General features: G+C 45.0%; 1 protein-coding gene across 1 annotated transcript in view; it reads right to left on the bottom strand.

Moving 5' to 3' along the window:
- TBC1D2B (TBC1 domain family member 2B) overlaps positions 1-14,310 on the bottom strand; it is an 83,283-nt gene that overhangs the window by 60,868 nt on the left and 8,105 nt on the right. The gene's annotated exons all lie outside the window — the stretch shown is intronic.

Here is a 14,310-nt window from a genome sequence, read left to right as displayed (position 1 = left end):
TGCCACTTACGTAACACCCTGAAAAGGCAAAATTGTCAGGACAGAAAACAAATCTGTGGTTGCCAGGGCTTGGCAGGGAGGGGAGCAGCTGACTACAAAGCGGCAGCACAAGAATTTGTGGGTGACAGAACTGTTCTGTATCATGGTTCTGGTGGTAAAGTCATGATTCTATGCATTTGTCCAAAATCATAGAATTATATACACAAAGAGTGAATATCATTAAAAAATCAACCAAGATGAGGGAGAGGACCCAGAACAATGAACCTAACTATAAACAAACTAGACTGCAGGTATGGGTCAAGGTCTCCAGGCTGCCCCCAGCAAAGGAGTCCCAAGAAGAAGAAAGGCTGCCATGACACTATTATGGGAACTTCATCAACACTGGCATCCAGTGACATGTGCAGACATCAGACACAGTGGTTCCCAAGATCAGAGGCAGTGAAGAAAATGGCTCTGCAGGCCTGACAGCAAGAGATAGGCCTAGACCAAACTACTACTACCTACAAGCAAACGATAACCTCTGGGTGCTGTGGCTACAACCTGGGTCTTTTTAGTGATACTTGCACACCTGGCCCCAGTTAAAGAAAAGGATCTTTGGGTATTTTCATTACAGGATCTTTGGGTACTTTACAGAAAGTTCTTCCAACTATCAGCCAAGTTGCCATTTCATCCATTCATTTAACCAACATTTGCCGAGCACCTATCAGGTACCAAGACCTGGGGCCTGGCCTAGTGAGAAAGACAGGAAAAAACAACCTGTAGTTTCCATGCTGCATTAAGTGCTATGACAGAAAGCAGAGCAGGTGAGGCGGGGCTGGCGTGACTGGAGAGCACCGGGGAAGGAAGGACACATAGCCAAAGAGGGGAGGTGCAGCAAAGGACAAGGTACTCAAAGTTCAGGACACCTGCCACAGGCAGGTTCAAAAGCTTCAAAGTATTGGTTTAATGTCTATCTTCTCCAAGAAACAAACTCCAAGTTGTCTCCATTTCTCTAGCATCTAGCTCAGTGTCAGGCACATAGTAGTAGGTCAGTATTTACTGAATACGTATATGAAGGAATAAGTGAATGAATGAATAATCAGAAAATGATACAGGAGAACTTGGTCTTAAAGGGGAAGCAGGCAGTGGCCAGAGGAAAAGAGATTCCAAGGAAAGAGAGGAGTGTCTACAGAAGCATAAAGGTCAGAGAGCAGGAGTGAGGTGAGGTCAGTGAGTGGCAAGGACCTGGCCCTGAAGGGACTTGTGTGCCTTCCTAAAGAGATGGAATGGGGAACTTAGCAGGGCACTGACATTATTAGACAAAGGTACTGCTGGTGAAAATGGTGGTGAGGGAAAGGCAGGTGCACAGTTTGCATAGGAGGAGATTAGTTCAGGCCAGAGGCCGTGAACCCACTTGAGAGATCCATGAATTGCAGCCTGGAGTTTGGGTGGCAGGCTGGTTGCAGTGTAGACACAGGAGCTCAGCCTGGCCCTGGGGTGGGGCAAAGAGCACACAAGCATTTCCACAGGAGGGGAGAGGAGAGTCACCAGGCAAGTCAGGAACTGAGACACAACCAGAGCCAAATTCAGAGCCCAAAGCCCACCCAGTCCTCCTCTTTTTTTTTTTTTTTTTTTTTTTTGCAGAAGGGGACAGAGGCCCAGAAAGGGAAGTGACTTGTCTAGGTCATACAGGGAGTCAATACTGTGAGCCCAGTCTGCCAAACCCCCCACCCTTAGAGGCAAGTGTGTGTTTGGGTGGGGGAATGTGTGTGTCTGGTCTTCCCACCAGCTCCCTGACTACCTGGCCCCTCCATCCCCATGCCACGGGTGAGCTAAGCACCCTGGGAGCCTTCTGCTCCAGCCAGGGAGGTGCCCAGACACTTCCTCTTGTTCAGCCTGCACACGCAGCTGTGTTTCTATTTATGCTCGGGAGCCACAGGCTGCTAAAGAAGCTGGCACATACTCACTAGGGCAGATCTGAACCAACCTCTCCAGCTGCCTCTGACAATGCAGGCACCATGAAAAATCTGCTTTTTACAAGAAATCCTTTTCACTTTAAATCTTTGAGTATTAAATGTAACTAGGAAACAATTAGTAACCTCTGAGTCATTTCTCACTAAATTCCCAGGGCAAAACTTTTAGATCACATGCTTTCAATGACTGATATTTTATCATATTGTAGAAATTTGGTCAATAAGGCGGGCAAAATCTGGTTAACAAGGCAGTTAATCAAGACACTGATTAACTGGGTTTGTTTCCTTTCAAAAAAAAAAACCTAGACAGGCGGGCGTGGTGGCTCACACCTGTAATCCCAGTACTTTGGGAGGCCGAGGTGGGCAGACCACCTGAGGTCAGGAGTTCGAGACCAGCCTAGCCAACATGGTGAAACCCCATCTCTACTAAAAATATTTTTAAAAATTAGCCAGATATGGTGGTGGGTGCCTGTAATCCCAGCTACTTGGGAGGCTGAGGCAGGAAAACTGCTTGAACCCAGGAAACAGAGGTTGCAGTGAGCTGACACAGTGCCACTGCACTCCAGCCTGGGCGACAGTGAGACTCTGTCTCAAAAAAAAAAAAATCTAGAGATCACTAGAAGACTTTTGACTTCAATCCCCAATTAGCTAGTAAAAGGCTGGGGGCCAGGCTGGCTGAAATGGCTCTGCGGCATGTGCTTTGAAGCCCCAAAGGGCCTTTTCTGAAGAGAGCTGAAACCCAAAGACAGAAACACACACAGGTTCTAAGACTGAGCACCACTAAACGTACAAGACAGCAAAATCAGCAGAAATCCAAAAAGCCTCTGCGTTTTCCATCTGGTATCTTTTAGCAAAGGACTAAATGGAGATTCGGCTCAGGCCTAATTAAATGTATAATCACAAATCAGCCTCTTTAAGGCCCCAGTCCCAGTAAATTGGTTCAGATCTGCCCTGTACCAACACAGTAGCCCTAGCCAGACGTGACTACTGAGCACATGAGAGGTGGCCAGTGCCACATAAAATCTTTTGGATACACTGAATTAAAGACAATAGTATTAAAATTAATTTTACTGGTTTAATGTGGCTAATTGAAAATTTAAAAGTATATATGTGGCTCACATCTTATCTTTACTGAACAGTGCTGGTCTATACTACAATGGCAAATATATTCCATTTTGAGAGCCAAGGTTGGTGGGAGATCTGGCTTGGCAGGGAACAGCACCTCAGGATTATAACGTAAGCCAAGGGCATGGGATCCATGGGGATGTGGGGCAGCCAACACCATTGCCCTTCTACAGCACTTCACGACTCAAGATAACTTCTCTCTTTAAACAGGCGCCTCCATATCTCCAACCACCCCATGGTCCATTAACGTCCAAGGAGAGGCCAACATTCTTTAGGAACCCAGGCATCTGCTGGTCTGGCCCCAGCTTTAGTGCCTTTATTCAGTGCTCCCAAAGTGGGGCGAGTAGGACCTTTGAGTGATCTGGCTGCAAAGACAACGCCTTGCTGGGTCTATCGCCAGGAGTTCCCTCCGCTGAGCCTCAGCTCAGCTGGTGACAATGAGCCAGTCAGCGCAGAAGCTTACCACCAGGACCACACAGCATTCACCAAAGACACACCCGCCAGAGGAGTGAGCACCGGGAAGGATCACCACCTGCCACCCACCCCTCAGAATGACCAAAATGCTGTGGTTCCAAGTTCTGGAGAGCCAGACAGGCATTCCACTCACGCTAGAAGAAACAGTGACAAGGCAGAGCTCCACAGATCAGCAGAGAACTGGGAGCCGATGCCAGGCAAGCACCCAGCAAGAAGCCAGGTGCTGGTGTGTGCTGTCTGATGCCTTACCCAGGCCAGCTCGTGAGTCTCCCCTAACACCAGTCTCTCCAGCTCCTTCCTCCTCACCCTTCGAGGTCCAATGCAAAGGCCACCTCTTCAGAGCAGGTTTCCCTGATCTGGGTGTACATTTTGTCTCCATTCTCTGAATGGGGAGCTCAGAGAATCCTGTAGCCCAGGTAACCAACCCTCCCATGGAGGTGAGGGCACTCCCTGCATGTTCCTCACTAACCTAAGTTCCTTAAAGGCAGAGGCCAGACCTGCTGGTCTCAATACGATCCAAGATGCCTTGCCACAGTGTCCTGAATATAAACACTCAAATATCTGACTCATCCTCTCACGTTCAATTGTTGCTACTTCCTCAACACTGCTGAAATCCCAGGTCAAATATGGCACCAATCCCAATATGAGACCAAACCGAACATCTTGGAAAGCCATTGTAGTTGTCTTCTACATGGCTGCATGAACGTCCTGGGTGAGGGAGAGGGGCAGACAAGGATTGGGTGGGCACAATTCTACATGGCAGCCATCTGCTGCCTTTGGGTGCCAAGACATGAGGCACCAGCTCGGAGAATAAAAGCAAGCCATCCACATTCTGCTTGAGGTGGCAATGCAGTCCTTGACAGCTGGCTGAGAAGTACCATGTGATGCCCCAGCTGCTCCCACAAGCTGCTGTCCCCAGGTCTCCAGTAGCTCAAAACCCAGAAGTCCACTCTTGTGTGAGACAGGCCCTGGCCACCTGTTCCTTCTCTTGGGCCCCAGAGACTCCCCTCAGCCTCCCACCAGCTCTCAACTTGATGCCTAGACAAGTCCCACAATAAAGTTGTTTGATTACAAGTTAACTGATTTCAATACACATATATTAAGGGCCCACTCTCAGCAGGAAGTGCATGATTGTGAGGACAGGGGCTGGAGTAGCAACCCAGCAGCATCGACAGGGAGTCGGGCCTCATCATCTCCACTAAACAAGTTTATCTAAGCTTTTATTCCCTTTGGTAAACAATGTCCACCTATCAAAATTTACCACATTTTAGAAGCTATAATAATGTTCACATTCTTTGACCCACAATTCTATTCCTGGGAATGTAGCTAAAGTAGTCCAAAAGAGGAAAAAGGGACAACACCATGTACATAAAGTGTTCATTTGCTTGACAAATGTTTATTAAGAGCCTAACTTGGGCCAAGTCCAGTAGTTAGCACTAAGAATACAGAACTGGATGAGATCTGGTTAATTCCTACCTCTGAGATATTCACCGCAAGCAAACATTTTCCTTTATGCCAACAATAAACAGTGGGAAACAAGTTCATAATTATAATCAACATAAAATGCCTAGGTATCCAATTAAGAAATTCAGAGGCCAGGCGCAGTGGCTCATGCCAGTAATCCTAGCCCTTTGGGAGGTCCAGGTGAGTGAATCACTTGGGCTCAGGAGTTTGAGACCAGCCTGAGCAACATGGTGAAACCACATCTCTACAAAAAAAAAAAAAAAATTAGCCAGGCACGGTGGCGTGTGCTTGTAGTACCAGCTACTCAGGAGGCTGAGGTTAGAGGATCCCTTGAGCCCAGGAGACAGAGTTTGCAGTGAGCCGAGATCTGTACCCAGCCTGGGCGACAGAGCAAGACCTATCTCTTGGTTGGGCACTGTGGCTCACTCCTGTAATCCCAGCCCTTTGGGAGGCCAAGGCAGGCAGATCACCTGAAGTCAGAAGTTCGAGACCAGCCTGGCCAACATGGTGAAACCTCGTCTCTATTAAAAATACCAAAATTAGCCAGGTGTGGCGGCACACTCCTGTAATCCCAGCTACTCGGGAGGCTGAGACAGGACAATCGTTTAAACCCAGGAAGCGGAGGTTGCAGTGAGCCGAGATCGCGCCACTGCACTCCAGCCTGGGCAACAAGAGTGAAACTCTGTCTCAAAATGAAAACAGAAGACCCTGTCTCTTTAAAATATAATAATAATAGGCCAGGCACAGTGGCTCATGCCTGTAATCCCAGCACTTCGGGAGACAGAGGCAGGCAGATTGCTCGAGCCCCAGAGTTCAAGATCAGCCTGGGCAATATGGTAAAACCTCGTCTCTATTAGAAATATAAATTTACCAGGTGTGGTGGCACACTCCTGTAATCCCAGCTACTCGGGAGGCTGAGGCAGGAGAATCATTTAAACCTGGCAGGCAGAGATTGCAGTGAGACAAGATTGTGCCATTGCACTCCAACCTAGGCAACAAGAGCAAACATCTCAAATACAAAACAAAAGACCCTGTCTCTCAAAAATATAATAATAATAGGCAAGGCACAGTGGCTGACACCTGTAATCCCAGCACTTTGGGAGGCAGAGGCAGGCAGATCGCTTGAACCGAGGAGTTCGAGACCAGCCTGGCCAACAGGGTGAAATCCCCTCTCTACAAAAAGTACAAAAATTAGCCAGGTGTGGTGGTGCATGCCTGTAGTCCCAGCTACTCAGAAGGCTGAGATGGGAGAATTTCTTGAGCCCAGGAGGTTGAGGATGCAGTGAGCCATAACTGTACCACTGTACTCCAGGCTGGGTGACAGAGCGAGACTCTGTCTCCAAAAATACATGAACAATTTATATATAATATATATATAATGGCATTAGGACAACTGGTCAAATATCTGGAAAAAAATAAGTGATGCCCTGGGTGAGAAACCTATCATCAGAGAAAATAATTTCAAATTCAATTCATGATTTAATAAACTAATGATTTAATAAAAACCATTAAATGAATGAATTTAATAAATAAATTTAATAAAAACCATTAAATTAGAAGAAAAAGCCTGTACAATTAAAATTAAGTTTCTATCTCTTTCTGCCTCTTACAACAACAGTTATATAGATTTCCACCAAATTATAAAGGTATGGAAGGGATGATAGGACTTAAATCAAGCAATGTGGCATAGCAGAAATTCACATGGGAAGGTTTAGCTAAAACTGAAGTATAAACAGCAGCCACAAGACTCTACGCAGAAAATGAATGCCATGTGCACCATGATGCAGTAGACGAGGAAAACAAAACACTCTTTCAAGACCAAGCCCAAAACTGAAAGCTAGAACGACAGACACTTCAAACTGTAAGCCCCGGAGCTGCTTCTCCCATGGGCAACCCTGGAAGCCGGCTCCAGGCAGCAGGGAGTCACTGATTATAAGAGGGCTGATTATTCTCCCCAGCAGCACAAGAAACTGCTGTCCTAACATTTCTATTCTCTTGGAAGGTAAAGGGCTTTCTAAACCCACAAAGAAAGCAAAGCAAAGAAAATACGTGTCTAAAACACTACAAATAAATTAATAGACAATGACAAACTGAAAAAAGACCAAACAACTTCAAAGTCACTAAGCATGGTGTAGAGTTTCACACCACTATAGCTTTGCAGGGCTCTTCACTCTTCCTGGACTGTGGGAAGTCCTGTTTGTCCGGTGAGATCCTATTAATCTTTAGTTTAAAAAAAAAAAAAAAACAACATATTTTAGACTTACATTTCAAATAATAACAATCTACATCTGCTGAGAAGAATTTGGAAAACACAGGAAAGCAAAGAATAAAATAAAATGAACACAGCTGCATCACCAGAAATAACCTCCATCAATACTCTGGTATTTCCAAACATCTTTCTACCCATAAATGTATAGAAAATTCTCTACCCATATATTTTCTACCAATTTTCTAGCCAATTGGTAGAAAACCAATTTTCTTTATGAAACTGTATTAAAATTATATAGACTCTTCTATAATCTATATTTGCATATTATATTAGACACCATCAATTAAACAATTACTGTGTGCCAGACACTATGCTTTCGCTTTATACACACTGTCATTTAACCCTCGTAACTAACTCTCCCCAAACAGTATCATCTGCTTGCCCATGGACCCTGGAGCCTAACTACCAAGGTTCAAATCCCAGCTCTGCTACTGGCTAGCTGTTAGGTAAGTTACATAAATTGTGTGGGTCTTGGATTCCTTGCTGGTAAAATTGAAATAATAATACTAGGAACCTACTTCATGGTACTGAAGATTAATGAGTTAACATGTGTTAAGCTCAAAAGGGTGTTTGGCACAAAGTACTCATTAGGTATCAACTATCTATATTATCATGTTCACCCATAACCCACTTAACATGTGTTAAGCTCAGAAGAGTATTTGGCACAAAGTATTCATTGTGTATCAACTATCTATATTATCATGTTTACCCATGATAACCCACTTAACATGTTAAGCTCAGAAGAGTATTTGGCACAAAGTACTCACTGTGTATCAACTACCTATATTATCATGTTTACCCAAAATCTCCTAGCCACTTGGCACAGTCAAAACTCAAACCCAAGTCTGCATTACTTGCTATCAAGGGGAAGGATGAGAGAGCATGTCCAAGACAAAACCAATCCTCTCAGCATTTTAGCAGAAATCACAAGTTCCTCTATGGTTTTTCTCAAATATTGAAATGCTGATGGCCTCAATCAATAGCAAAGTTCAAATAAAAACCTCTGGGTTGGCTTCAGAGACAAATAAAACTATATCAGATGCTGGTCCCCCACATCAGTAGAGATGGTCCTCTGGACATCAAATCTAGAGGGGTCAGCATAGTGTCACTGGGAGAGGGCATGACCATCAGTCTACAATGGCCAACATGCTTCCACTCTTTATCACAATTCTGCTCTAAGGGTGTTTCTCAAAAATAGACTGCTGTGAGCAATAATAAGACCACACACAAGCAAATATGGAGAGGACAGAAACTTCTCCAGCCTGATATAATAGAATCGCCAGGTCTCCTATTCCTAAGGACTCCCTTGTCAGTCTCTCAGATTCATGCATCCTGACAGTCTCAGAGTCATCTACCCCTGGGCCTCTGGGTCTCCAGATTCATCTACCCCTGGGCCTCTGCAACAGCTTCCTAACTGGACTTGCTGTCTCAGTCTCCCCTCTCCAAACTCTCTTCTGACACCTAGCCAATGAAGTCATATATGTCGCATGCTTAAAACTCCCTCATGGCTTCCAAGTGTCAAGAAATCTGGCCCACACTGCCCCACACTCCATAGAACTATAACCTTTCTCCCACACAAAAGCCTTCACAATCTCTGCTCCTACTGCACTAACACCTCCCTAACAAATTCCTACTCACTCAAGACCCAGTTGAAACATCTCATCTGTAAGGTCAGCCAACATCCCTTATACAACCAAACGATCATTCCTCCAACATGCTCTACGTGATGCACACCACCTCAATCACCCACTCAGGGTTATGAACTCTAGGTTCCTTCCCAAAGGGTCAGGTCCTACCATGTTTATTAGCCAAAAGAATAACATAACCAACAATCACGAAGGAGTCACAGGAAGGAAAATATATATACAGAATGGGTCAAGTCTGCATACCTTCTAAAAAGCAATTTAAATTACATGGATAGCTTTGGGTATCCATTTCTGAAAAGAATGCAATGGCTGCTCATAATGAAGGAATTTTTGTTTCTTAAACTCAAGGAAGGATATCTGGATCTCTAAGAAATGTCTAAAGTAATTTCTTCCATAAGCAATAAAAAGCACAAGAATATTGTAAGCAGCCTGATAATACAAAGCAAAATTCAAATGGAAAACAGACTATAGCCCCGAATCTGATAAATAACTCTAGGTTCCAAATTTTCTCCTGAGTGTTTCAAAATCATGAGCCTGGAAACAATCTCAAGGGATCTGGCCCAGCAACAGTGGAAAAAAAAATGTATTTTTTTCCCTGGGAAGGTTTTGAAATCTTCTGTTTCAGCCCAGCAACAGAGACTGAGAAGGCAAATACTGGATCTCCTGGCTCCTTGGAAAATGGAATGCAAGGTCACAAACCTCCATTCCTCTACTGAACATAATAAATTCTCCTTTTGTATCTTTTAAAATTGCTATATTAAAATTAGCATTCATATGTCTTACAAAATAATTGTATCTTATTAAAATAGTTCTAATCTAGCCCCTTTCAAAGGCTGAGCACACACCTAGAACTCATAATCAATTTGCCGGAAGAGTCTGCATTGAGGTGGGCGCCATTCCCTAGGAAGATGCCACATTCATCATCCATTCTGGTAGGTGGTAGTCTGAGGAGTTCTGCCATCTCTAACACTCAAGCACCCCTTTTAAAAAGCAAACACCTTGAGAGAAAAGCCATTTCTTAAACCCATATTCAGCAAATACCTTTTTAAGCAAATATCATTTAACAGAGATTAGCAACTAAGGGTAATGGACTAGAAGAAGAGGGCCTACAACTAGAACAAAGAAGAGCAAATGTGAGTTCACAGGAAAGTGGGCAATGAAAACAACTGGGCTTATGAGGGATCTGGCCACATCAAAGCCTCTGACAGCCCAGGCCACCCGGCTGGGCTGAGCCACAGATTTCAAGACAAGGGCAAGGACAAGGCCGCTCTCCGGACATGCTCGTCCCTACAGGAAATGTAGAAGCCTGTCAATATACTTTCTGTTTCAGAGAGAGAGGGAGCACGAGGCCTCCAAGTGACCACAGGGCTACATTCCTATGGTTCCCTCTCAGCTCTGCCATTGCACAATGTGAGAGAGCCAGGGATGAGCTCAGGATAAATAACAACTCCTGCAGCCACAGCCTGTAGCCTATTGGATGGTCTTGCTCCACCTCTGCCCACACTGGCTTCCACACACTATGCAATACCACATTATTCTGCTTGATGTTTTTCAACTAAAACTAGGGCAAAAGAATGACTGACTTAACATGAAGTTTTAGGAAATGGAGTTGGGACAGGTTCCCAGGCTCCACTCACCAGAGATTTGGGAGGCAGGGGGGCCCGGTACCAGGAACCCACCTAGTCTTTCAGTGAATTTACAGGCATGTTTGGGAACCACAGTGATTTCTAACAGTGTTTTAAGGTGGAGTTGGTGTCTCAGGAGTATCAGATGGTCGTCCTGTATCATTGTTACCCACTTCTCTCTGGTGAAAAGCTGGGGGATCTGAAAGTACTTACCAGCTCTTTGGTGGTGGTAATCATTGCAATTCATCCTCCCAGAAATACTGAAAGATGCCAGTAAACACCTCCAGGAGCCTCCCTCTGAATGCTCAGGGAGGAACCCTAGCACACAGGGTCTGCCAGCCACCATGATTAGCACAGGAGACAGAAACCTTGGGGCCAATGGAGAATTGGGCCAAAAGCCACTCCTCTGGAGCATAGAAACTCAGAATGCAAAGAAGATATGCAGCTATAAACCACAGACAGTCAACCCAAGGATGGAGGGCTCACACTTCACTGGTCTCCACCCACGCAGTTTAGTTATTTCTAGCCCACTTAGAAAGCCACCATCATACAGGGTCAGTCTTTTCTTCACAGCCAAAGAGAACATTCATCATCGGGAGGAGAGCAGTGTTTCACAGGGAAGCCACAGAGATCTGCAGCAGAAGGGCTGGGATGCTGGAAAGAAATGCAGATTCCTGAGGCCCACTCTGGCCTGCCAACCAAAGTAGAATCTCTAGGGGACGAACCCCACAATCTGCATTTTAACAGAACCCAGGAAGAGTCTTTTCCACACAAAATTTAAGAACTGTGGTTCTGAGGAAGATATTTTCCTTTAAAAGACAGAAACAAAAAAAGTCTTATCAGCATGTTACCTCTAGGACAGTATATACAAGAGAGCTGTGTAAACAGTATAAAAAGTGGTTCACTTCTAAGGCCAGAGGGTATGCCTTACAGAGCAGAATGAAAAGATACAGCCATCTGCCAACTGCCTGTTTTCCTTTGATGAACCAAAGAGAAAATCAAAGCCACCTCCAAAGAGAAGCCCTCTGAAAAGGGATGCACCAGGCCTCAATCTCTGCCAGGGAAACATCACTGATGCCGCCTATCACGTCAACCCCCACTGGAAGTTTATAACTTGTGCTGTTAATTTCCAACCTCCATGTGACTAAACTTCTTAAATCTGTGCCCCAACACAAAATGGCTAAAGGTACAATTTGAGTCTCCATATACAACTACTAAAAAAAGAATAAGCCCAATTTTCTACTAATGGATTAAGACAGATATATAAAGCAAGTATCATCAAACTGCTGGGTTTAAAATGGTAAAATATTGTTCATGTGTTTGGAGAAGGTTTCAGTGGTAGGGTAGCTAGCTGTGGGACTCAATTTCCTCTCTGTATCACGCATGGGAAGGGGGCTGATCTCTGAGGGCCTCTCCAGTTCTAACTTTGGGATAATGACCCTTGAGCAAAAATAATGAATGCCTTCCTCCAGCTCCCAGAGCCACCTATTGACAATGCCCTAATCACACCCAAAACAGACACAGAAGCTCCCTGAGGCCAGAGGCAAAGCTTGACTCCTGCTCAACAAAGTCTGTCTGGTGAATGGCCAGTTGGCTGCATCCATTTAGAAAGTTGGCCACCTTCTCTGCAAGCACAGCCTCTCCTGAACACCAGAGAGCTGGAGAGGAAAATGAATACTGGGCTTGCTGCCTAGAAATAATTCCTATAATCCAAGATCAACATCTCTGATAACACTACCCTGCCCACCTCCAGGCCACGGCCAGGCCTGCCATCTGACACTCAGCAACACAAGTCCCAGCCCGGGGGCAGTCTGCTCAAGGAAAAGTCTGCTGGTACAGTGGCACTGGCCCAGGAAAGGGGCAGAAAGAAGCAGCACAGAGGATCTCAGCTACCAAATCCCCACTTCTCACACTGGATTCTAGTTCTCCCAGGCAATCTCTGCAAAGGCTAAGAAAATGGCCAAGCATGCAAACTCCTTAGAAGATGGTGATTCCCAGCTTATTGGGAACACATGTTGCTGATCAAAGAGGAACTAAGTCTTCGAGCAGCTACACAATTATACCAACATTTACTAACTCCCTTTTCCCATCTTCTTCAGGGAGTTTTTCTTGATAATCGGTTATACAGAACTCTCCAATTCTGCAATGTTCACCAAAATTATTACACAAATCACAGATTTCTGGCCCTGGGCCATATCCAGATTAGTATTTTACATATGGATGCCTCCTCCCCTTCATTTACTATGGAGAAGTGCCAGACCTCTCAGAATCAAAAAACTTGCAGACATGTGATATTTATCTCCCAGTGCTGAATACTACAGACAAACATGGTCCTCTTCAATGTTTTTTTCAAAACTCTTACAATTCTTTGATTATATCAGATGCTAAGCTATTTTTAAAGTTAACACTACAGTTTCTTAAATCAGTGGAAAATTTTCACTGCTGTATTTGCAGCAAGAAGCATAGTGCTTAGAATATGATAGATGCTCAAAAATATTTGCTGAATAAATGGACACTGCAAACGTCCGTTTGACCATGAAATGAAAGGACACACCACACACACACACACACACACACACACACACACACACACAAAGGATATGAGGGCTTAAAGCATGCATTTAGCCAACAAGCATCTAACAGGTGCTGGGATCCTCTAAGCATGAAAGGCGCAGTAGTGAAATACACTGACAAAATCTCCTAGGAGGTGATGCTCTGGTAGGATACAACAGCAGACACTCAAAGACTAGACCAGGGAGCAAAACCATCCTGAATCTCTAGCCGACTGAGGGCCTCCTGTGCTGGCTGGTGAGCTACTGCCTGCTGGACAATCACGAAAGCCGCAGTCTCCCCAGGGATCCTCTCAGCTTCTTGAGCCTCCCATGGCCTCACATATCCGAGTGCTCAAGATGTTTACTGAACTGAGCACTCCAGGCAGAGTATTTCACAGAACACTAGTTAGAAGCCACTAACTAGTCACCACTACCCAGTTTACCATTTCCACATTGCATTTACTCTGTGAAAGCGAACAAAACCCAGCTGAGGGCTGGCCTGATAGGATATGGGTGAACACCCGATCAAATGTCATTAAGACCCCACTACATAAATACCAGAACCGAAAATTGCTAATGAAAATGCCTCTCCCTCTCCCAATCTGACAGTCACTTCTACAATGGTGGGGTCTTTTTCTTCCTTTAGAGGAAGGGGGTGTTACTGTTTGTATTTTGTTCTGACTGGAGGTGGGAAGTCTGCACCCCAGTGGCTCAAAGGTAAAAGCAACTGACCGAGGAGACCGGTCCACTCCCGTCAGACGTGAGGTGGGAGCTGGTACATCTGAACACTCCTTCCATTTCTCAAGAAATCGTCATCTCCACGGAGGAAGGAAACTGGTAATGTGCATATGAGCAAAGTAAGTGCAGCAGGAGAGAAGTCAATGCCGGGGGCCATTAGGAATGCTTCAGGAAAGGAAGTCCACCAGGGCGCGCCGGCCCTAGCCACACACACACCTGCCAAAGCGAACTTTACCCATCACAACACCCACCACTCAGAAACAATTAAAAAGCAACTGCTCAAGATAGGGTCAGCTTTGCATTTATCTACTTTTAAATCTGTTTGCCAGTACATAACATATAAATACATCAACCCTTTGTACCCAAACACAATAATCCTCTAACTTAGTTACATAAAAATACTAGGCATGACCAAACCATCAGTGCCATAGTCCAAATGCCTGTGTCCCACAAAATTCACACGTT

This window comes from Hylobates moloch, unplaced genomic scaffold, assembly GCF_009828535.3.
Source record: "Hylobates moloch isolate HMO894 unplaced genomic scaffold, HMol_V3 SCAFFOLD_14, whole genome shotgun sequence".
Lineage (NCBI taxonomy): Eukaryota > Metazoa > Chordata > Mammalia > Primates > Hylobatidae > Hylobates > Hylobates moloch.
This window is presented reverse-complemented; position numbering and strand designations above follow the sequence as displayed.